The sequence below is a fragment of the Rhinoderma darwinii genome, chromosome 1 (genome assembly GCF_050947455.1).
Source record: "Rhinoderma darwinii isolate aRhiDar2 chromosome 1, aRhiDar2.hap1, whole genome shotgun sequence".
NCBI classification, from domain to species: Eukaryota; Metazoa; Chordata; class Amphibia; order Anura; family Rhinodermatidae; genus Rhinoderma; species Rhinoderma darwinii.
In genome coordinates this window covers 222,444,754-222,467,935 of record NC_134687.1, presented here as the reverse complement: position 1 = coordinate 222,467,935, position 23,182 = coordinate 222,444,754, and positions in this window count along the sequence as shown.

Sequence of the window (23,182 nt, the reverse complement as noted above, 5' to 3'; positions counted from 1 at the left end):
GAAGAAGCTTTTAATCAGAAACACAGCTTGTAGTGTGGATGGAGACTCACACAGTAAGAAACACACAGGAGAGCCAGCAGTTTGCTTAGATGAAGAGAGAGCCTGCATACAGCACTGCTTACATACAAAGTTGCACTCTCCCCTCTCCTGCTCACCGTCTCACTGTGTGTAAGCTTCAGGCTCTCCCTCTTCTTGAGTTATATAGGACTGGGCTCGCTCTCTAAAAAGACATGTAATGGGGGGCATTTCTAAAGCTTCTCTTAGAGAGGAGGCAGAGGTAGTGAAACATAACGATCTACCAATAACAGCTATGACAGGGAGGGGGAGGAGCTGCAGCAGAAATGACATGCCCCTGAGCTGTCAGTCTGAACAATCTCTAGCAGAGCAATTGGAGCCATGAATGCAGAGTTCTCTGGATCCATGTTAGATACAGGACTGGTTCTATCTTTGTTAGAAAGAGATTGTCATGCACTATATATCTGATTTCCTATTGTTATTCTTTATTAATTCTGGGACAACCCCTTTAATGGATTTGCTGCTAACATCTTGGTGCCAGATACCACAGGACGTCATCAGAGGTCTTGTGCAGTGCATGCCTCGGTGGTTAAGAGCTGTTTTGGCAGCACGAGAGGTACCTACACAATATAGGGCAGGTGGTTTTTATGCTATAGCTGATCAGCGTATTTTGACTTTAAATCTATACCATAATACAAAACGGTTTGCGGAAAGCTTTAAAAATACTATAATAGAGAGTCCACAAAGCTAGATTCCTGATCCTGAACTAAATTGTTACTATTATTTGCTTGGGCCATAATAATACCTACTCTCTACCACAATTTGACTCATTACTGGTTACATGTTTTTACTGTTATAGTCTGGATACTAAGCGCTGCTTCCACAGGGCCTAGCTGACACCCGGCCAATAAAGAAATCAATCAATATATACACCACGTCTGCTTCTGGCAGCATTAGTGTCCCTTGATAAAACTCATGAGGTGTTGAGCTTGTGACCTGACCTCCTGATCTGTTATTGACCTGGCTTTGCTTGTGTTGCGTGATTTGGTGTCCTTGTTAACATCTCTCTGTTGCTGACTCCTTGTTTGGATCTGACTACCTCTAACTCTGCACTACTCTGACCTCCAGTTGCCCATTCCTGATTTATTTGCTGACAGCTTGCTCTAAAAATACCTTATTCAGACCTAGATTGCACAACCCATAGACTGTGATCTCTATTGTTTATAGGCATACCAAATATTTGCTTTCTACTAGTAAAATATCTGACGGCATACAAAAATATAAGCTAGAATGTCCCCTCTTATGTCAGTATTTATGGATGTAAGGATGGAGGTGCTGTATACCTGATTACATGTTTAATTGAAGAAACACCAAGGATGAAGAATAGCTACACGATCATGAAACATCAGTATATTATAGCAATGAAGGTGAGTTGATATTATTGCAGGAATTTTAAAAACGAGCAACTAAATATTAAGGAATATTATGGGTCAGACAAGCTCACCACAGTATCAGACGAAATTCTGGTTGGCCCAGGATCGGACTCAAAACGTAGGCCTAGCCACAACTAGTCCCACAATGTATAGCAGCATACAACCCCACTTGAAGCTGGAAATTGACACAGGGTTGTTTCTAAAATCTCAATACTTCCAGGGCAAAAATTGCTGCTCTCAGTTTGGCACATAATATGTTTTTTACTTGGCTCTATAGATAATAGTATAGTGTGTTTATCATAACTTGAAATAATACCATCATAAAGTTATGGATATTAATGTTAGTGACCAAATAATACTGCCATACAATTACCAAATAATACCACCATACCGTGACTGCATAATATCACAAAACAGTCAATGAATAATACTGCTATACAGTGACCATTTAACAGTGGGAACACAGTGACCAAATAATACTACCATACTATGACTGAATAATATCACCATACAGAGGCTAAATAACAGCGCCATATAAGTGGTCTGCAGAATATATGACAATGCAGAACCGAACAAAGAGATACAGTACTGATCAGGTACAGTCAAAGGCAGGGCCGGCTGCAGGTTTATCTGGGCCCTTGGGTGACACTGACTTAGTGGGCCCCTTTGAGGGGGAACTCACTGCGGCAGTAAAATGCCAAAAATCGTCACTTTGTGCCCCCATATAGATGTTAGGCCCCCAGTTTGTACCCCCATACATTTAGTGCCCTCTGTAGATAGTGCCACATAGCCCCCCACCCAGGTAGTGCCACACAGCCCCCTCCTTCCAGGTAGTGCCACACAGCTCCTGATGTCACTGTCTATATATGGACAGTGTTGTTAGGGGCAACCTCAGATCCATAGTCCCGGGCAGAGCACTACTAGCACTCTGCCTGGGAGTGGCGTACCTAAAGGGCCCTGGTGCAAGTATTCAGCTTAGGCCCCCCTACCCCCCCCAACCACCAGACCCCTGCGCACACCTATGCCCAGTTGCCTTGCCCGACAGACTCCATGAATGCCCCCACAGTATAATGCCCCCACAGTATAATGACCCCCTTATAGCTGCCCCCCACACAGTATAATGCCCCCCCATAGCTGCCCCCCACAGTATAATGCCCCCATAGCTAACCACCACCGTATAATGCTCCCCATAGCTGCCCCCACACAGTATAATGCTCCCCATAGCTGCCCCCACACAGTATAATGCCCCATAGCTGCCCCCCACACCGTATAATGCCCCCATAGCTGCCCCCCACACAGTATAATGCTCCACATAGCTGCCCCCCACAGTATAATGCTCCCCATACCTGCCCCCATACAGTATAATGCCCCATAGCTGCCCCCCACACCGTATAATGCCCCCATAGCTGCCCCCCACACAGTATAATGCTCCACATAGCTGCCCCCCACAGTATAATGCTCCCCATACCTGCCCCCATACAGTATAATGCCCCCATAGCTGCCCCCACACCGTATAATGCCATACATAGCTGACCACCACAGTATAATACCCCCCACAGCTGCTCCCACTGTATAAATCTACCACACAGTATAATGCCCCCATAGCTGCCCCCACACAGTTTAATGCCCCCATAGATGCCCCCACACTGTATAATGCCCCCATAGCTGACCACCACAGTATAATGCTCCCTGTAGCTGCTCAATACCGTATAATGCCCCCATAGCTACACCATTCAGTATAATGCCCCCCATAGCTGCACCATACAGTATAATTTCCCCCATAGCTGCACCATACAGTATAATACCCCCATAGCTGCCCATACCGTATCATGCCCCCCATAGCTGCCTCATAAAGTATAATGCCCCCCATAGATGCACCATACACTATAATGCCCCCCCATAGCCGCACCATACAGTATAATGCCCCCCATAGCAGCACTATACAGTATAATGCCCCCCATAGCTGCACCATACTGTATAATGCCCCCATAGATGCACCATACAGTATAATGCCCCCCATAGCTGCAGCATACAGTATAATGTCCCCCATAGCTGCACCATACAGTATAATGCCCCCATAGCTGCCCATACCGTATCATGCCCCCCATAGCTGCCTCATAAAGTATAATGCCCCCCATAGATGCACCATACACTATAATGCCCCCCCATAGCCGCACCATACAGTATAATGCCCCCCATAGCAGCACTATACAGTATAATGCCCCCCCATAGCTGCACCATACAGTATAATGCCCCCATAGATGCACCATACAGTATAATGCCCCCCATAGCTGCAGCATACAGTATAATGTCCCCCATAGCTGCACTATACAGTATAATGCCCCCATAGCAGCACCATACAGTATAATGCCCCCTATAGCTGCACCATACAGTATAATGCCCCCCATAGCTGTCCCATATAGTATAATGCCCCCATACAGTATAATGCCCTCCATAGCTGCACCATACCGTATAATGCCCCCCATAGCTGCCTCATAAAGTATAATGCCCCCCTTAGATGCACCATACAGTATAATGCACCTCATAGCTGCACCATACAGTATATTGCCCCCATAGCTGCACCATACAGTATAATGCCCCCATAGCTGCACCATACAGTATAATGCCCCCCATAGCTGCACCATACAATATATGGGTATAAAAATGGGTATGCCCCCCATAGCTGCACCATACAGTATAATGCCCCCCATAGCTGCACCATACAGTATAATGCCCCCATAGCTGTCCCATACAGTATAATGCCCCATACAGTATAATGCCTTCCATAGCTGCCACATACAGTATAATGCCCCCCACAGCTGTCCCATACAGTATAATGCCCCCTCAGCAGCTACAATAGGACCCCCCTCCCATACCCAGTATAATGCCCCCATATGTATGTACCTAATAGAAAAATAATAACATAATTACTTACCTACCCCCGTTCGCACAACGTGTGGAGGATCCTTCTACTCCTCTGCACTGCGCTGTGACTCGTCGCAGACAGGCGTGATGTAGTGACGTCACTACATTGCGCCTGCCTGTTCTGAGCGGCCCACGGCACAGTGAGTGCTGGAGCAAGGCTCCAGCATACAACGCAACTGAATCTGCGTCCTGCGGACACAGGCTCAGTTGAAGGTGGGACCAGCACGGTCAGGCTAGGACACTGCTCTGGTCCTGGCATCGCTGTCCATATTCACTGTCCATATATGGACAGCGATGTCAGGGGCTCCTCCCCTTCTTACATCACTGTCCATATACAGTCCATATATGGACAGTGCTGCCTTAACGACAGCAGCGTCAGCACCCCCCCCCCAAGTGAAGTGGGCCCCGTCACTTGCCCGGGTTTGCCGGGTGCTGACGCCGACCCTGGTCAAAGGCACAAAGTATGTAAATATGTAAATACAATGACTCACGGTCAGCATCCTCTCTGATTAATTTTAAAACTAGTTTAATTTTGCTTTTCTTCTCTATTTATCCCACATCATCATGAAGACTTTTTCCAGTTACGACTTGCCTCTGCCAAGTTTTCTGCATGGGCATTTGGCTCCTGACTTACATGTTTTAGAGGCCACAAAAAATCATTAAAATGCCAGGTTTACTGCCCAATAAAAGATACAGTGTCCCCATAGCAATGATAGCCACATTACTCTTATAAGCAGTAATTGCCAGGTGGCCCAGGGTCTGGCTTCTCTAAACCCTGACAATCAGCTGTTATCGCTGGGGTAAGCCGTGTCTGGCTATACATTTCTCCTTGCTCTGCTGTAGGCAAAGTGTAGCTTTTTTATTTAAAGCAGGGTGAATAGAGGGAGGACCCGGGCATTGGACTCTAACTCTATAACGTCCATATGCTCTAATAGGGCACATGGACAGGGGTGGTTGCCGCAAGACGACCCCTTTAAATAATTCCTGCAAGCTGCCAACCCTACTTTCAGAGCCAGCCTACTAGAGACCCATTCCTTTACATTCCTGGACCTTTTAGGAAGAAATTACTTGTAATTGTCCAAACAGTGGCCACTTACATATCACTTTTTCCGACTAGAGGTAGTCTAATGCTGAGCAATCTGTAAAATTGTTCAATCTGCAGTCAGCCCCTGAAGATCCAGGGCATTTGCCCTAGATGCCCAGCAAAAGCAGCGCCTCTGAATGGACTTCAAATTATGTATTTCTATTAAAGGAAGCAATAATTCAGTACTAAAATAAGCATCTATCGCTATGTAAGACTATGTATATATATATTTTAAATTCTTTTTGTTTTGTTTAATGTTTAGTTAAAATCGGCTTTTAACCCCTTAATGACCGGGCCATTTTGCACGTTAATGACCAAGGATTATTTTTTGTTTTTTCACGGTCGCATTCCAAGAGTCGTAACTGTTTTTGTATTCCGTCTATATAGCCGTATAAGGGCTTGTTTTTTGCGGAACGAGTTGTATTTTGTAATTGTACCATTTTTAGATGCTTATAACATATTGATTAACTTTTATTAACTTTATTTTAGGAGAGAATTGAAAATAAGCCGCTATTCCAGCATTGATTTTCACGTTATAAATTTACGCCGTTTATTATGCAGCGTAAATAACATGTTAACTTTATTCTATGGGTCGGCACGATTACGGGGATACCAAATATGTAGAGGTTTTATATGTTTTTCCTACAATTGCACAATAAAAACCCTTTTAGAAAAAAATTACTTGTTTTTCCATCGCCGCATTCCAAGAGCCGTAACGTTTTTATTTTTCCATCGATGTGGCCGTACGTGGGCTTGATATTTGCGGGCCAATGTGTAGTTTTCATTAGTACTATTTTGGGGTACATAGGACTTATAGATTAACTTTTATTTTATTTTTTATGGGGGGAATGGGAGAAAAGAGAGAATTTTGCCGTTGCTTTTTGCGTTTTCTTTGGACGCCGTTCATCCGGCGGTTTAATTAATGTGTTCATTTTATTGGTCAAGCTGTTACGATCGCGGGGATACCATATATGTGTATGTGTGATTTGTTTTGACAGTTTTACTAAATAAAACCACTTTTTGGGCCAAAAAAGTAGGTTTATTTGACTTTGACTGTAATTTTTGATTTTTTTTTCACCAACTTTATTTAACTGATTGTCATTTTTTTTTAAAGTCCCATCAGGACACTTCACTATGCGATGTGCCGATCGCATATATAATGCTTTGGTATACTTAGTATACCGAAGGATTATTGCCTGTCAGTGTAAAACTGACAGGCAATCTGTTAGGTCATGCCTCTGGCATCGCCTAACAGGCAGATGCTGAAGGCAGACCTGGGGGTCTTTGTTAGACCCCCGGCTGTCATGGAAACCCGACGGCGACCCGCGATTTGTTTGCGGGGGCGCCGATCGGGTGACAGAGGGAGCTCCCTCCCTCTGTCAAACACATTAAATGCCGCTGTCACTATTGACAGCGGCATTTAATGGGTTAAACTGCCGGAATCGGCGCGCGCTTCGATTCCGGCAGTTGCAGCAGGAGCCAGGCTGTGTATAACAGCCGTGCTCCTGCCGCTGATCGCGTGGGTATAGTGACAGTACCCGCGCCATCACAGGACGGATATATTCGTCCTCCTGCGCAAACTAGCAGCTGCAGAGGACGGATATATCCGTCCTTCGGCGTTAAGGAGTTAAAGGGTCAAATCTTTTACATCTGACACTTTCCCTGCAGGTTATGGAGAACTGTGCACTGCGGAAGCAGCAGTTTTGCACCTTTGTATATGAACGTTAAACTATGACTAATATTCATAAACTCAGACATAAAGCGTATTTATATTTTACATCAACAAAATCTTTTCAGAATTAGACTTTCTATTAATAGCAGGAAAGGTAGGAAGATATAAGGTTTATATTTTGCTCTACATTACATATACTGGCAAAGAGATAATGCAGAATGAGAAGGGAAAGTGTAACGGTGTGATGAATAAATGTAGACATATCTGGGACGCTCGTATACTAAGCTGCTTTGGCCAACGGCGAAATTACTGCTTGGATTGTATTTAAGGAAAAAAGAGATAATGCAATAATGTTTTCCCTGGGAACGTATTCTGTAGAATTAAATAAGGATTTATATTCATTCTCGTCATTTTACTTCTTTATCACCACTGTCAGCAAAATAAAGGACACGTATCTTTTTTTTAGTAGCTGTCCTATGTGCTTTAGTTTCAAACTCACATTATTTCACATATAAGGAAAGTCATTTACAACTTTTTAATTTCTATAGAAACACAGCGTTTGTTAATGTTATGTGTGGTATACTTTTTATGAGTGGGTCTATGTTTCTAGGGGCCTGTTCACATCAGCGTCGGGTTTCCGTTAATCAGTTAAGTTCCACCTTTCCGTCGGTGGAACCAATGAACGGAAAGACGTTACGGAAACCATAGCTTCCGTTTGCATTACTATTGATTTTAATGGTAATTCTTCCGTTGCAAGGAGTTTCTGTTTGTTTCCGTTCTGTAAGGTTTCCGGTTTTTTCGTGGAAACAATAGCGCAGTTGACTTCCACGATGAACGGAAGCCCAACACTAATGTGAACAGGCCCTAACAAGATTTATTACTTTTGTAGCTGATGTGTGTTTTTCAAATATTTGCATTGGGGATGTTCACACATCATGGATTTGCCTGTGGTAAATCCGACACGTATTTACAAGAGGATCCGCTGCAGAAATGCAAGGCTGACACTCGGCTTTCTGCCACAAATATGCAGTTGATGTGCCGCGGATCCACATTAGGATTAGCCACATTTAATGGGGCTCATCCACATGGGACAAATCCACGGCTTTTCTGTGGAGAATCTGTAAGAAGAATTACATTACAGGCACAATGTTTCTTCCTACTTCTTCCTGTGCCAGTAATAAGGGATATTTCCATTGGCAGAATTGATCAGTTAATATGTATTCTCTATAAAATATATGATAATTTTAACAGTGCAGATTATAAAGAGCTGCTAATGTCATTCTTTCACCTTTATGTAAATGTATCTGGAGGGTCTCAAAGCTGGAGATGTGTGATAAAGTAGTGATCATGGGGGCAGGGAGGATTTCTGCAATTGCTGTCAGTAATCTCTTTCTAGAACACTACAATCAAACGTTTACCCAGACTAAAATGACTATGAATATTAGATTGCATTCAGCTACATTAAATGCAGATAACATTTGTATTATATTATTATACATTTTGTCAAGTTGTGAAAACTTCTATTCAGTCTAAAATACATATTTTTCAACCCATTAATGGCAGCCATTTCTGCAGACAGTTGCCGTCACCCAGCTTTGCTGGACTACTGATAAGAAATCTCAATAGTTATGCACAATACACAGACTCCGCGAGGCTTGGGGGAGACCCTATGGAGTCAAAGCCTTAGGGTATGTTCATACGCAGTGGTTTCAGACGTAATTTGGGCCGTCTACGCCTAGAATTACGCCTGAAAAAATGGCACCATTACGCCTCCAAACGTCTGCCAATTGTTTGCAATGGGATTTACGGTGTTCTGTTCCCACTAGGCCTAATTTTACGCGTCGCTGTCAAAATACACTGCGTAAAAAGATGCCCGCGTAAAGGAAGTGAATGTCACTTCTTGGGACGTTTTTGGAGGCGTTTTTCATTGACTCCATTGAAAAACAGCTCCAATAACGTCCGTAAAATACGCAGCGAAAAACGCGAGTTGTTACAAAAACGTCTGAAAATCAGGAGCTGTTTTTGCTTGAAAACAGCTCTGTATTTTCAGACGTTTTTTGCAAAGCGTGTGAACATGCCCTTATGGCGGCCATATAATTTCTCACTCAGCTTTTACAAAATCGCTTCAACTAAGAAACACCAGAATGGATCAGCATGACAGTAGAGGACATATTTTGGTGTTCATGATATAAAGGCAGAACACAAGGAATATATCAAGTGGAGCTTTGTTTTTTCTGATACAGAGATACAAATCCCGTGTAAAGCCATAGAACTAAATGACTGGCTGTCTGCCTACGAGGAGCTTAGAGAAAATTGCAGGAGAAAAGAGGATCATTCCAGAGGCGCTGCTGTGTGGTAGGAATAATAGGAACGAAATCCGGAGGTATTAATAAATTCAATTTATTCGAATGAGTGGCTACGCGTTTCAACGATGAACAATCGTCTTCATCAGGCCATGTGCACATTACATTGGACATGTCTTATATAACATCTGGGTTCAAAAATGACACGAGTGAGAAAACCGCCAAATCTGTAGGGGTCAAGGTGCGATCGTGACGTCACACCCGGCTTTTTTCATTCATTATTCTCACCGCGGAGCAGTGAATAAATAAACATGTTTAATACACCAAATCATTCTCAGTAAATTGTTACACAATGAAAGGGTAATAAATAAGAAGTTTGAAGTGTTCATAAAAAAGCTTTTCTAAGCGGTGTCGGTGTACGACTATAAAAGCAAGGCATCAAACATTAGTCAATAGGTGATTGAACGGAAACAATAGCGGGGAGTTAAAATAGTAACAAAGGGAAGCGGGGCAGTTGCCCACGGCAACACCGTGAGCAACAAGAGTAGTAAACGAGCCGAGTCAAACCAGGAGAGTACGAGGTGCCAAACGCAGAGCACGAGAGTTGTGAACAAGCCGAGTAAAACCAGGAGTGTACGGGGTACCAAAAGCAGAGCAGAAGAGTAGTCAGTAAGCCAGGGTCAATATGAAGCAGGGTCAAATGGTACAAGAAGCTGCAAAAGGGCCAGGAAACAAAATGAGAAGAATCACAAGCAAGGAGGAACAGGAAAGGCAGGTATAAATAGACAGAGGACGGGAGTTAGCTCCGTCTGGCCAGGCTGTGATAGGCTCTCCCACTCCTAAGCCTGCCATCCTGAGTGGTGGAAGATGGAGTCAGTCTCACAGACATAGAAGCAGGTGCAGACTCATTACCTATGGGCGTGGATACAGAAGCTGTGCCTGGCAGATCCTTAACAATTATGAAACGATTCAGCTCCAAATTTTGGAATTAAAAACAAACTTTTGTTCATAGTTAGAAGATTATGTTAAGTAAATGATGAAAATGGGTAATAATGGCAAGTAGTCTGTCATTTTAGGTTATGTTTATAGAATTAACAAATATATGTTCATATGACAAACACCAGGAAAAATACTCAAAAAAATTCAACACACATTCAATGGCGGATTATCATATGGGCGGTTCGGGTGGTCGCTCGGGGCCCAAGGCTCCCAGGGGGCCCATTGCCGCTCGAACCGCACATAATCTTAAAAAACTATGCAGCGCTCTAGCGCTACTAACTGCTGCTGCGGACCTCGCTGGTCCCGCTTCCAACTGAACCGGCGTCCGCAGAACGCAGATTCAATTGGATTGAATGCTGGAGCCTCGCTCCAGCATTCACTCTGCCGTGAGTGGCTCGGTGCAGGCAGGCGCGATGTGGTGACGTCATCACGCCTGTCTGCACCGAGTCACTCATGGGACAGTGCAGAGGAGGAGAAGCATCCCCCACCCATCGTGGGAACGGGGACAGGTAAGTAATTATGTTTTTTTTTATTAGGTACCTACATATGGTGGCATTATACTGTATAGGGCAGCTAAGGGGAACATTATACTGTGTAGAGGCAGCTATGGAGGGCATTATACTATGTGGCAACTATGGGGGCAATATACTGTATAGGACAGCTAAGGGGAACATTATACTGTGTAGAGGCAGCTATGGAGGGCATTATACTGTATAGGACAGCTAAGGGGAACATTATACTGTGTAGAGGCAGCTATTGAGGGCATTATACTGTGTAGAAGCTATGGGGCATTATACTGTATAGGACAGCTAAGGGGAACATTATACTGTGTAGAGGCAGCTATGGAGGGCATTATACTGTGTAGAAGCTATGGGGGCATTATACTTTATAGGACAGCTAAGGGGAACATTATACTGTGTAGAGGCAGCTATGGGGGCATTATACTGTATAGGACGGCTAAGGGGAACATTATACTCCGTAGAGGCAGCTATTGAGGGCATTATACTGTGTAGCAGCTATGGGGGCATTATACTGTATAGGACAGCTAAGGGGAACATTATACTGTGTACAGGCAGCTATGGGGGCATTATACTGTATAGGACAGCTAAGGGGAACATTATACTGTGTAGAGGCAGCTATGGAGGGCATTATACTGTATAGGACAGCTAAGGGGAACATTATACTGTGTAGAGGCAGCTATGGAGGGCATTATACTGTGTAGAGGCAGCTATGGAGGGCATTATACTGTGTAGAGGCAGCTATGGAGGCATTATACTGTGTAGGACAGCTATGGGGGACATTATACTGTGTAGAGGCAGCTATAGGGGCATTATACTGTATAGGACAGCTAAGGGGAACATTATACTGTGTAGAGGCAGCTATGGAGGGCATTATACTGTGTAGAGGCAGCTATGGAGGCATTATACTGTGTAGGACAGCTAAGGGGAACATTATACTGTGTAGAGGCAGCTATGGAGGGCATTATACTTTGTAGGACAGCTAAGGGGAAAATTATACTGTGTAGAGGCAGCTATGGAGGGCATTATACTGTGTAGAGGCAGCTATGGGGGACATTATACTGTGTAGAGGCAGCTATAGGGGCATTATACTGTATAGGCCAGCTAAGGGGAACATTATACTGTGTAGAGGCAGCTATGGAGGGCATTATACTGTGTAGAGGCAGCTATGGAGGCATTATACTGTGTAGGACAGCTAAGGGGAACATTATACTGTGTAGAGGCAGCTATGGGGGCATTATACTGTGTAGGACAGCTAAGGGGAACATTATACTGTGTAGAGGCAGCTATGGAGGGCATTATACTTTGTAGGACAGCTAAGGGGAAAATTATACTGTGTAGAGGCAGCTATGGAGGGCATTATACTGTATAAGGGAAGCTATGGATGGCAATATACTGTGGGGGCAGCTATGGGGGACATTATACTGAGCAATTACAAGAGCTGCAGGTCCAAGGGGGGAGGCTCTGTGTAGCACTTTATACAAGGGGGGTGGCGCTATGTGGGTACGTACATATGGTGGCATTATACTGTATAGGACAGCTAAGGGGAACATTAACTGTGTAGAGGCAGCTATGGATGGCATTATACTGTATAGGACAGCTAAGGGGAACATTATACTGTGTAGAGGCAGCTATGGTGGGCATTATACTGTGTAGAAGATACTGTATAGGACAGCTAAGGGGAACATTATACTGTGTAGAGGCAGCTATGGAGGGCATTATACTGTGTAGCAGCTATGAGGGCATTATACTGTATATGACAGCTAAGGGGAACATTATACTGTGTAGAGTCACTCATGGGACAGTGCAGAGGAGGAGAAGCATCCCCCACCCATCGTGGGAACGGGGGTAAGTAAGTAATTATGTTATTTTTTTATTAGGTACGTACATATGGTGGCATTATACTGTATAGGACAGCTAAGGGGAACATTATACTGTGTAGAGGCAACTATGGAGGGCAATATACTATGTGGCAACTATGGGGGCATTATACTGTATAGGACAGCTAAGGGGAACATTATACTGTGTTGAGGCAGCTATGGAGGGCATTATACTGTATAGGACAGCTAAGGGGAACATTATACTGTGTAGAGGCAGCTATGGAGGGCATTATACTGTGTAGAGGCAGCTATGGAGGGCATTATACTGTGTAGAGGCAGCTATGGAGGCATTATACTGTGTAGGACAGCTATGGGGGACATTATACTGTATAGAGGCAGCTATAGGGCATTATACTGTATAGGACAGCTAAGGGGAACATTATACTGTGTAGAGGCAGCTATGGAGGGCATTATACTGTGTAGAGGCAGCTATGGAGGCATTATACTGTGTAGGACAGCTAAGGGGAACATTATACTGTGTAGAGGCAGCTATGGAGGGCATTATACTTTGTAGGACAGCTAAGGGGAAAATTATACTGTGTAGTGGCAGCTACGGAGGGCATTATACTGTGTAGAGGCAGCTATGGGGGACATTATACTGTGTAGAGGCAGCTATAGGGGCATTATACTGTATAGGCCAGCTAAGGGGAACATTATACTGTGTAGAGGCAGCTATGGAGGGCATTATACTGTGTAGAGGCAGCTATGGAGGCATTATACTGTGTAGGACAGCTAAGGGGAACATTATACTGTGTAGAGGCAGCTATGGGGGCATTATACTGTGTAGGACAGCTAAGGGGAACATTATACTGTGTAGAGGCAGCTATGGAGGGCATTATACTTTGTAGGACAGCTAAGGGGAAAATTATACTGTGTAGAGGCAGCTATGGAGGGCATTATACTGTATAAGGGAAGCTATGGATGGCAATATACTGTGGGGGCAGCTATGGGGGACATTATACTGAGCAATTACAAGAGCTGCAGGTCCAAGGGGGGAGGCGCTGTGTAGCACTTTATACAAGGGGGGTGGCGCTATGTGGGTACGTACATATGGTGGCATTATACTGTATAGGACAGCTAAGGGGAACATTAACTGTGTAGAGGCAGCTATGGATGGCATTATACTGTATAGGACAGCTAAGGGGAACATTATACTGTGTAGAGGCAGCTATGGTGGGCATTATACTGTGTAGAAGATACTGTATAGGACAGCTAAGGGGAACATTATACTGTGTAGAGGCAGCTATGGAGGGCATTATACTGTGTAGCAGCTATGAGGGCATTATACTGTATATGACAGCTAAGGGGAACATTATACTGTGTAGAGTCACTCATGGGACAGTGCAGAGGAGGAGAAGCATCCCCCACCCATCGTGGGAACGGGGGTAAGTAAGTAATTATGTTATTTTTTTATTAGGTACGTACATATGGTGGCATTATACTGTATAGGACAGCTAAGGGGAACATTATACTGTGTAGAGGCAACTATGGAGGGCAATATACTATGTGGCAACTATGGGGGCATTATACTGTATAGGACAGCTAAGGGGAACATTATACTGTGTTGAGGCAGCTATGGAGGGCATTATACTGTATAGGACAGCTAAGGGGAACATTATACTGTGTAGAGGCAGCTATGGAGGGCATTATACTGTGTAGAGGCAGCTATGGAGGGCATTATACTGTGTAGAGGCAGCTATGGAGGCATTATACTGTGTAGGACAGCTATGGGGGACATTATACTGTATAGAGGCAGCTATAGGGCATTATACTGTATAGGACAGCTAAGGGGAACATTATACTGTGTAGAGGCAGCTATGGAGGGCATTATACTGTGTAGAGGCAGCTATGGAGGCATTATACTGTGTAGGACAGCTAAGGGGAACATTATACTGTGTAGAGGCAGCTATGGAGGGCATTATACTTTGTAGGACAGCTAAGGGGAAAATTATACTGTGTAGTGGCAGCTACGGAGGGCATTATACTGTGTAGAGGCAGCTATGGGGGACATTATACTGTGTAGAGGCAGCTATAGGGGCATTATACTGTATAGGCCAGCTAAGGGGAACATTATACTGTGTAGAGGCAGCTATGGAGGGCATTATACTGTGTAGAGGCAGCTATGGAGGCATTATACTGTGTAGGACAGCTAAGGGGAACATTATACTGTGTAGAGGCAGCTATGGGGGCATTATACTGTGTAGGACAGCTAAGGGGAACATTATACTGTGTAGAGGCAGCTATGGAGGGCATTATACTTTGTAGGACAGCTAAGGGGAAAATTATACTGTGTAGAGGCAGCTATGGAGGGCATTATACTGTATAAGGGAAGCTATGGATGGCAATATACTGTGGGGGCAGCTATGGGGGACATTATACTGAGCAATTACAAGAGCTGCAGGTCCAAGGGGGGAGGCGCTGTGTAGCACTTTATACAAGGGGGGTGGCGCTATGTGGGTACGTACATATGGTGGCATTATACTGTATAGGACAGCTAAGGGGAACATTAACTGTGTAGAGGCAGCTATGGATGGCATTATACTGTATAGGACAGCTAAGGGGAACATTATACTGTGTAGAGGCAGCTATGGTGGGCATTATACTGTGTAGAAGATACTGTATAGGACAGCTAAGGGGAACATTATACTGTGTAGAGGCAGCTATGGAGGGCATTATACTGTGTAGCAGCTATGAGGGCATTATACTGTATATGACAGCTAAGGGGAACATTATACTGTGTAGAGTCACTCATGGGACAGTGCAGAGGAGGAGAAGCATCCCCCACCCATCGTGGGAACGGGGGTAAGTAAGTAATTATGTTATTTTTTTATTAGGTACGTACATATGGTGGCATTATACTGTATAGGACAGCTAAGGGGAACATTATACTGTGTAGAGGCAACTATGGAGGGCAATATACTATGTGGCAACTATGGGGGCATTATACTGTATAGGACAGCTAAGGGGAACATTATACTGTGTTGAGGCAGCTATGGAGGGCATTATACTGTATAGGACAGCTAAGGGGAACATTATACTGTGTAGAGGCAGCTATGGAGGGCATTATACTGTGTAGAGGCAGCTATGGAGGGCATTATACTGTGTAGAGGCAGCTATGGAGGCATTATACTGTGTAGGACAGCTATGGGGGACATTATACTGTATAGAGGCAGCTATAGGGCATTATACTGTATAGGACAGCTAAGGGGAACATTATACTGTGTAGAGGCAGCTATGGAGGGCATTATACTGTGTAGAGGCAGCTATGGAGGCATTATACTGTGTAGGACAGCTAAGGGGAACATTATACTGTGTAGAGGCAGCTATGGAGGGCATTATACTTTGTAGGACAGCTAAGGGGAAAATTATACTGTGTAGTGGCAGCTACGGAGGGCATTATACTGTGTAGAGGCAGCTATGGGGGACATTATACTGTGTAGAGGCAGCTATAGGGGCATTATACTGTATAGGCCAGCTAAGTGGAACATTATACTGTGTAGAGGCAGCTATGGAGGGCATTATACTGTGTAGAGGCAGCTATGGAGGCATTATACTGTGTAGGACAGCTAAGGGGAACATTATACTGTGTAGAGGCAGCTATGGGGGCATTATACTGTGTAGGACAGCTAAGGGGAACATTATACTGTGTAGAGGCAGCTATGGAGGGCATTATACTTTGTAGGACAGCTAAGGGGAAAATTATACTGTGTAGAGGCAGCTATGGAGGGCATTATACTGTATAAGGGAAGCTATGGATGGCAATATACTGTGGGGGCAGCTATGGGGGACATTATACTGAGCAATTACAAGAGCTGCAGGTCCAAGGGGGGAGGCGCTGTGTAGCACTTTATACAAGGGGGGTGGCGCTATGTGGGTACGTACATATGGTGGCATTATACTGTATAGGACAGCTAAGGGGAACATTAACTGTGTAGAGGCATCTATGGATGGCATTATACTGTATAGGACAGCTAAGGGGAACATTATACTGTGTAGAGGCAGCTATGGTGGGCATTATACTGTGTAGAAGATACTGTATAGGACAGCTAAGGGGAACATTATACTGTGTAGAGGCAGCTATGGAGGGCATTATACTGTGTAGCAGCTATGAGGGCATTATACTGTATATGACAGCTAAGGGGAACATTATACTGTGTAGAGTCACTCATGGGACAGTGCAGAGGAGGAGAAGCATCCCCCACCCATCGTGGGAACGGGGGTAAGTAAGTAATTATGTTATTTTTTTATTAGGTACGTACATATGGTGGCATTATACTGTATAGGACAGCTAAGGGGAACATTATACTGTGTAGAGGCAACTATGGAGGGCAATATACTATGTGGCAACTATGGGGGCATTATACTGTATAGGACAGCTAAGGGGAACATTATACTGTGTTGAGGCAGCTATGGAGGGCATTATACTGTATAGGACAGCTAAGGGGAACATTATACTGTGTAGAGGCAGCTATGGAGGGCATTATACTGTGTAGAGGCAGCTATGGAGGGCATTATACTGTGTAGAGGCAGCTATGGAGGCATTATACTGTGTAGGACAGCTATGGGGGACATTATACTGTATAGAGGCAGCTATAGGGCATTATACTGTATAGGACAGCTAAGGGGAACATTATACTGTGTAGAGGCAGCTATGGAGGGCATTATACTGTGTAGAGGCAGCTATGGAGGCATTATACTGTGTAGGACAGCTAAGGGGAACATTATACTGTGTAGAGGCAGCTATGGAGGGCATTATACTTTGTAGGACAGCTAAGGGGAAAATTATACTGTGTAGTGGCAGCTACGGAGGGCATTATACTGTGTAGAGGCAGCTATGGGGGACATTATACTGTGTAGAGGCAGCTATAGGGGCATTATACTGTATAGGACAGCTAAGGGGAACATTATACTGTGTAGAGGCAGCTATGGAGGGCATTATACTGTATAGAAACAGCTATGGAGGCATTATACTGTGTAGGACAGCTAAGGGGAACATTATACTGTGTAGAGGCAGCTATGGGGGCATTATACTGTGTAGGACAGCTAAGGGGAACATTATACTGTGTAGAGGCAGCTATGGAGGGCATTATACTTTGTAGGACAGCTAAGGGGAAAATTATACTGTGTAGAGGCAGCTATGGAGGGCATTATACTGTATAGGGGAAGCTATGGATGGCAATATACTGTGGGGGCAGCTATGGGGGACATTATACTGAGCAATTACAAGAGCTGCAGGTCCAAGGGGGGAGGCGCTGTGTAGCACTTTATACAAGGGGGGTGGCGCTATGTGGGTACGTACATATGGTGGCATTATACTGTATAGGACAGCTAAGGGGAACATTATACTGTGTAGAGGCAGCTATGGAGGGCATTATACTGTGTAGAAGCTATGGGGGCATTATACTGTATAGGAAAGCTAAGGGGAACATTATACTGTGTAGAGACAGCTATGGGGGAATTATACTGTATAGGACAGCTAAGGGGAACATTTTACTCCGTAGAGGCAGCTATGGAGGGCATTATACTGTGTAGCAGCTATGGGGGCATTATAGTGTATAGGACAGCTAAGGGGAACATTATACTGTGTAGAGGCAGCTATGGGGGCATTATACTGTATAGGACAGCTAAGGGGAACATTATACTATGTTGAGGCAGCTATGGAGGGCATTATACTGTATAGGACAGCTAAGGGGAGCATTATTGTAATGACGGGGGTAGGGAAACGGACAAGTGAGTCCTAATCTACCCGCCACTCTGTCCCTGCCTACTTGCAACGACCCGCCCTAGGCGACGGGGTACAACTGGACGGCGGTCCCTACGCTCAGTAAGTGCAAGAGACAAACAGACAAGGGAACACAAAGCAAATGGAAATGGGGCAGTTGCCCACGGCAACACCGTGAGCAACAAGAGTGGTGAACGAGCCGAGTCAAACCAGGAGTGCACGAGGTACCAAACGCAGAGCAGGAGAGTAGTCAGAAAGCCAGGGTCAGTATGGAGCAGGATCAAATAGTCAGAAGCTGTAGCTGGGCCAGGAAACCACACAAGAAGAATCACAAGCAAAGGAGGAACAGGAAAGGCAGGTATAAATAGACAGAGGGCGGGAGCTAGCTCCGTCTGGCCAGGCTGCGATAGGCTCTCCCACTCCTAAGCCTGCCATCCTGAGTGGTGGAAGCTGGAGTCAGTCTCAGAGACATAGACTCAGGTGCAGACTGATTACCTATGGGCGTATACACAGAAGTTGTGCCTGGCAGATCCTTTACAATTATACTGTGTAGAGGCAGCTATGGAGGGCATTATACTGTGTAGAGGCAGCTATGGAGGCATTATACTGTGTAGGACAGCTATGGGGGACATTATACTGTGTAGAGGCAGCTGTAGGGGCATTATACTGTATAGGACAGCTAAGGGGAACATTATACTGTGTAGAGGCAGCTATGGAGGGCATTATACTGTGTAGAGGCAGCTATGGAGGCATTATACTGTGTAGGACAGCTAAGGGGAACATTATACTGTGTAGAGGCAGCTATGGAGGGCATTATACTTTGTAGGACAGCTAAGGGAAAATTATACTGTGTAGAGGCAGCTATGGAGGGCATTATACTGTATAGGGGAAGCTATGGGTGGCAATATACTGTGGGGGCAGCTATGGGGGACATTATACTGAGCAATTTACAAGAGCTGCAGGTCCAAGGGGGGAGGCGCTGTGTATCACTATATACAAAGGGGGTGGCGCTATTTGGGTATGTACATATGGTGGCATTATACTGTATAGGACAGCTAAGGGGAACATTATACTGTGTAGAGGCAGATATGGATGGCATTATATTGTATAGGACAGCTAAGGGGAACATTATACTGTGTAGAGGCAGCTATGGAGGGCATTATACTGTATAGAAGCAGCTATGGAGGCATTATACTGTGTAGGACAGCTAAGGGGAACATTATACTGTGTAGAGGCAGCTATGGGGGCATTATACTGTGTAGGACAGCTAAGGGGAACATTATACTGTGTAGAGGCAGCTATGGAGGGCATTATACTTTGTAGGACAGCTAAGGGGAAAATTATACTGTGTAGAGGCAGCTATGGAGGGCATTATACTGTATAGGGGAAGCTATGGATGCCAATATACTGTGGGGGCAGCTATGGGGGACATTATACTGAGCAATTACAAGAGCTGCAGGTCCAAGGGGGGAGGCGCTGTGTAGCACTTTATACAAGGGGGGTGGCGCTATGTGGGTACGTACATATGGTGGCATTATACTGTATAGGACAGCTAAGGGGAACATTATACTGTGTAGAGGCAGCTATGGAGGGCATTATACTGTGTAGAAGCTATGGGGGCATTATACTGTATAGGAAAGCTAAGGGGAACATTATACTGTGTAGAGGCAGCTATGGGGGCATTATACTGTATAGGACAGCTAAGGGGAACATTTTACTCCGTAGAGGCAGCTATGGAGGGCATTATACTGTGTAGCAGCTATGGGGGCATTATAGTGTATAGGACAGCTAAGGGGAACATTATACTGTGTAGAGGCAGCTATGGGGGCATTATACTGTATAGGACAGCTAAGGGGAACATTATACTATGTTGAGGCAGCTATGGAGGGCATTATACTGTATAGGACAGCTAAGGGGAGCATTATTGTAATGACGGGGGTAGGGAAACGGACAAGTGAGTCCTAATCTACCCGCCACTCTGTCCCTGCCTACTTGCAACGACCCGCCCTAGGCGACGGGGTACAACTGGACGGCGGTCCCTACGCTCAGTAAGTGCAAGAGACAAACAGACAAGGGAACACAAAGCAAATGGAAATGGGGCAGTTGCCCACGGCAACACCGTGAGCAACAAGAGTGGTGAACGAGCCGAGTCAAACCAGGAGTGCACGAGGTACCAAACGCAGAGCAGGAGAGTAGTCAGAAAGCCAGGGTCAGTATGGAGCAGGATCAAATAGTCAGAAGCTGTAGCTGGGCCAGGAAACCACACAAGAAGAATCACAAGCAAAGGAGGAACAGGAAAGGCAGGTATAAATAGTCAGAGGGCGGGAGCTAGCTCCGTCTGGCCAGGCTGCGATAGGCTCTCCCACTCCTAAGCCTGCCATCCTGAGTGGTGGAAGCTGGAGTCAGTCTCAGAGACATAGACTCAGGTGCAGACTGATTACCTATGGGCGTATACACAGAAGTTGTGCCTGGCAGATCCTTTACAATTATACTGTGTAGAGGCAGCTATGGAGGGCATTATACTGTGTAGAGGCAGCTATGGAGGCATTATACTGTGTAGGACAGCTATGGGGGACATTATACTGTGTAGAGGCAGCTGTAGGGGCATTATACTGTATAGGACAGCTAAGGGGAACATTATACTGTGTAGAGGCAGCTATGGAGGGCATTATACTGTGTAGAGGCAGCTATGGAGGCATTATACTGTGTAGGACAGCTAAGGGGAACATTATACTGTGTAGAGGCAGCTATGGAGGGCATTATACTTTGTAGGACAGCTAAGGGAAAATTATACATTGTAGAGGCAGCTATGGAGGGCATTATACTGTATAGGGGAAGCTATGGGTGGCAATATACTGTGGGGGCAGCTATGGGGGACATTATACTGAGCAATTTACAAGAGCTGCAGGTCCAAGGGGGGAGGCGCTGTGTATCACTATATACAAAGGGGGTGGCGCTATTTGGGTATGTACATATGGTGGCATTATACTGTATAGGACAGCTAAGGGGAACATTATACTGTGTAGAGGCAGATAAGGATGGCATTATACTGTATAGGACAGCTAAGGGGAACATTATACTGTGTAGAGGCAGCTATGGAGGGCATTATACTGTATAGAAGCAGCTATGGAGGCATTATACTGTGTAGGACAGCTAAGGGGAACATTATACTGTGTAGAGGCAGCTATGGGGGCATTATACTGTGTAGGACAGCTAAGGGGAACATTATACTGTGTAGAGGCAGCTATGGAGGGCATTATACTTTGTAGGACAGCTAAGGGGAAAATTATACTGTGTAGAGGCAGCTATGGAGGGCATTATACTGTATAGGGGAAGCTATGGATGCCAATATACTGTGGGGGCAGCTATGGGGGACATTATACTGAGCAATTACAAGAGCTGCAGGTCCAAGGGGGGAGGCGCTGTGTAGCACTTTATACAAGGGGGGTGGCGCTATGTGGGTACGTACATATGGTGGCATTATACTGTATAGGACAGCTAAGGGGAACATTATACTGTGTAGAGGCAGCTATGGAGGGCATTATACTGTGTAGAAGCTATGGGGGCATTATACTGTATAGGAAAGCTAAGGGGAACATTATACTGTGTAGAGGCAGCTATGGGGGCATTATACTGTATAGGACAGCTAAGGGGAACATTTTACTCCGTAGAGGCAGCTATGGAGGGCATTATACTGTGTAGCAGCTATGGGGGCATTATAGTGTATAGGACAGCTAAGGGGAACATTATACTGTGTAGAGGCAGCTATGGGGGCATTATACTGTATAGGACAGCTAAGGGGAACATTATACTATGTTGAGGCAGCTATGGAGGGCATTATACTGTATAGGACAGCTAAGGGGAGCATTATTGTAATGACGGGGGTAGGGAAACGGACAAGTGAGTCCTAATCTACCCGCCACTCTGTCCCTGCCTACTTGCAACGACCCGCCCTAGGCGACGGGGTACAACTGGACGGCGGTCCCTACGCTCAGTAAGTGCAAGAGACAAACAGACAAGGGAACACAAAGCAAATGGAAATGGGGCAGTTGCCCACGGCAACACCGTGAGCAACAAGAGTGGTGAACGAGCCGAGTCAAACCAGGAGTGCACGAGGTACCAAACGCAGAGCAGGAGAGTAGTCAGAAAGCCAGGGTCAGTATGGAGCAGGATCAAATAGTCAGAAGCTGTAGCTGGGCCAGGAAACCACACGAGAAGAATCACAAGCAAAGGAGGAACAGGAAAGGCAGGTATAAATAGACAGAGGGCGGGAGCTAGCTCCGTCTGGCCAGGCTGCGATAGGCTTTCCCACTCCTAAGCCTGCCATCCTGAGTGGTGGAAGCTGGAGTCAGTCTCAGAGACATAGACTCAGGTGCAGACTGATTACCTATGGGCGTATACACAGAAGTTGTGCCTGGCAGATCCTTTACAATTATACTGTGTAGAGGCAGCTATGGAGGGCATTATACTGTGTAGAGGCAGCTATGGAGGCATTATACTGTGTAGGACAGCTATGGGGGACATTATACTGTGTAGAGGCAGCTGTAGGGGCATTATACTGTATAGGACAGCTAAGGGGAACATTATACTGTGTAGAGGCAGCTATGGAGGGCATTATACTTTGTAGGACA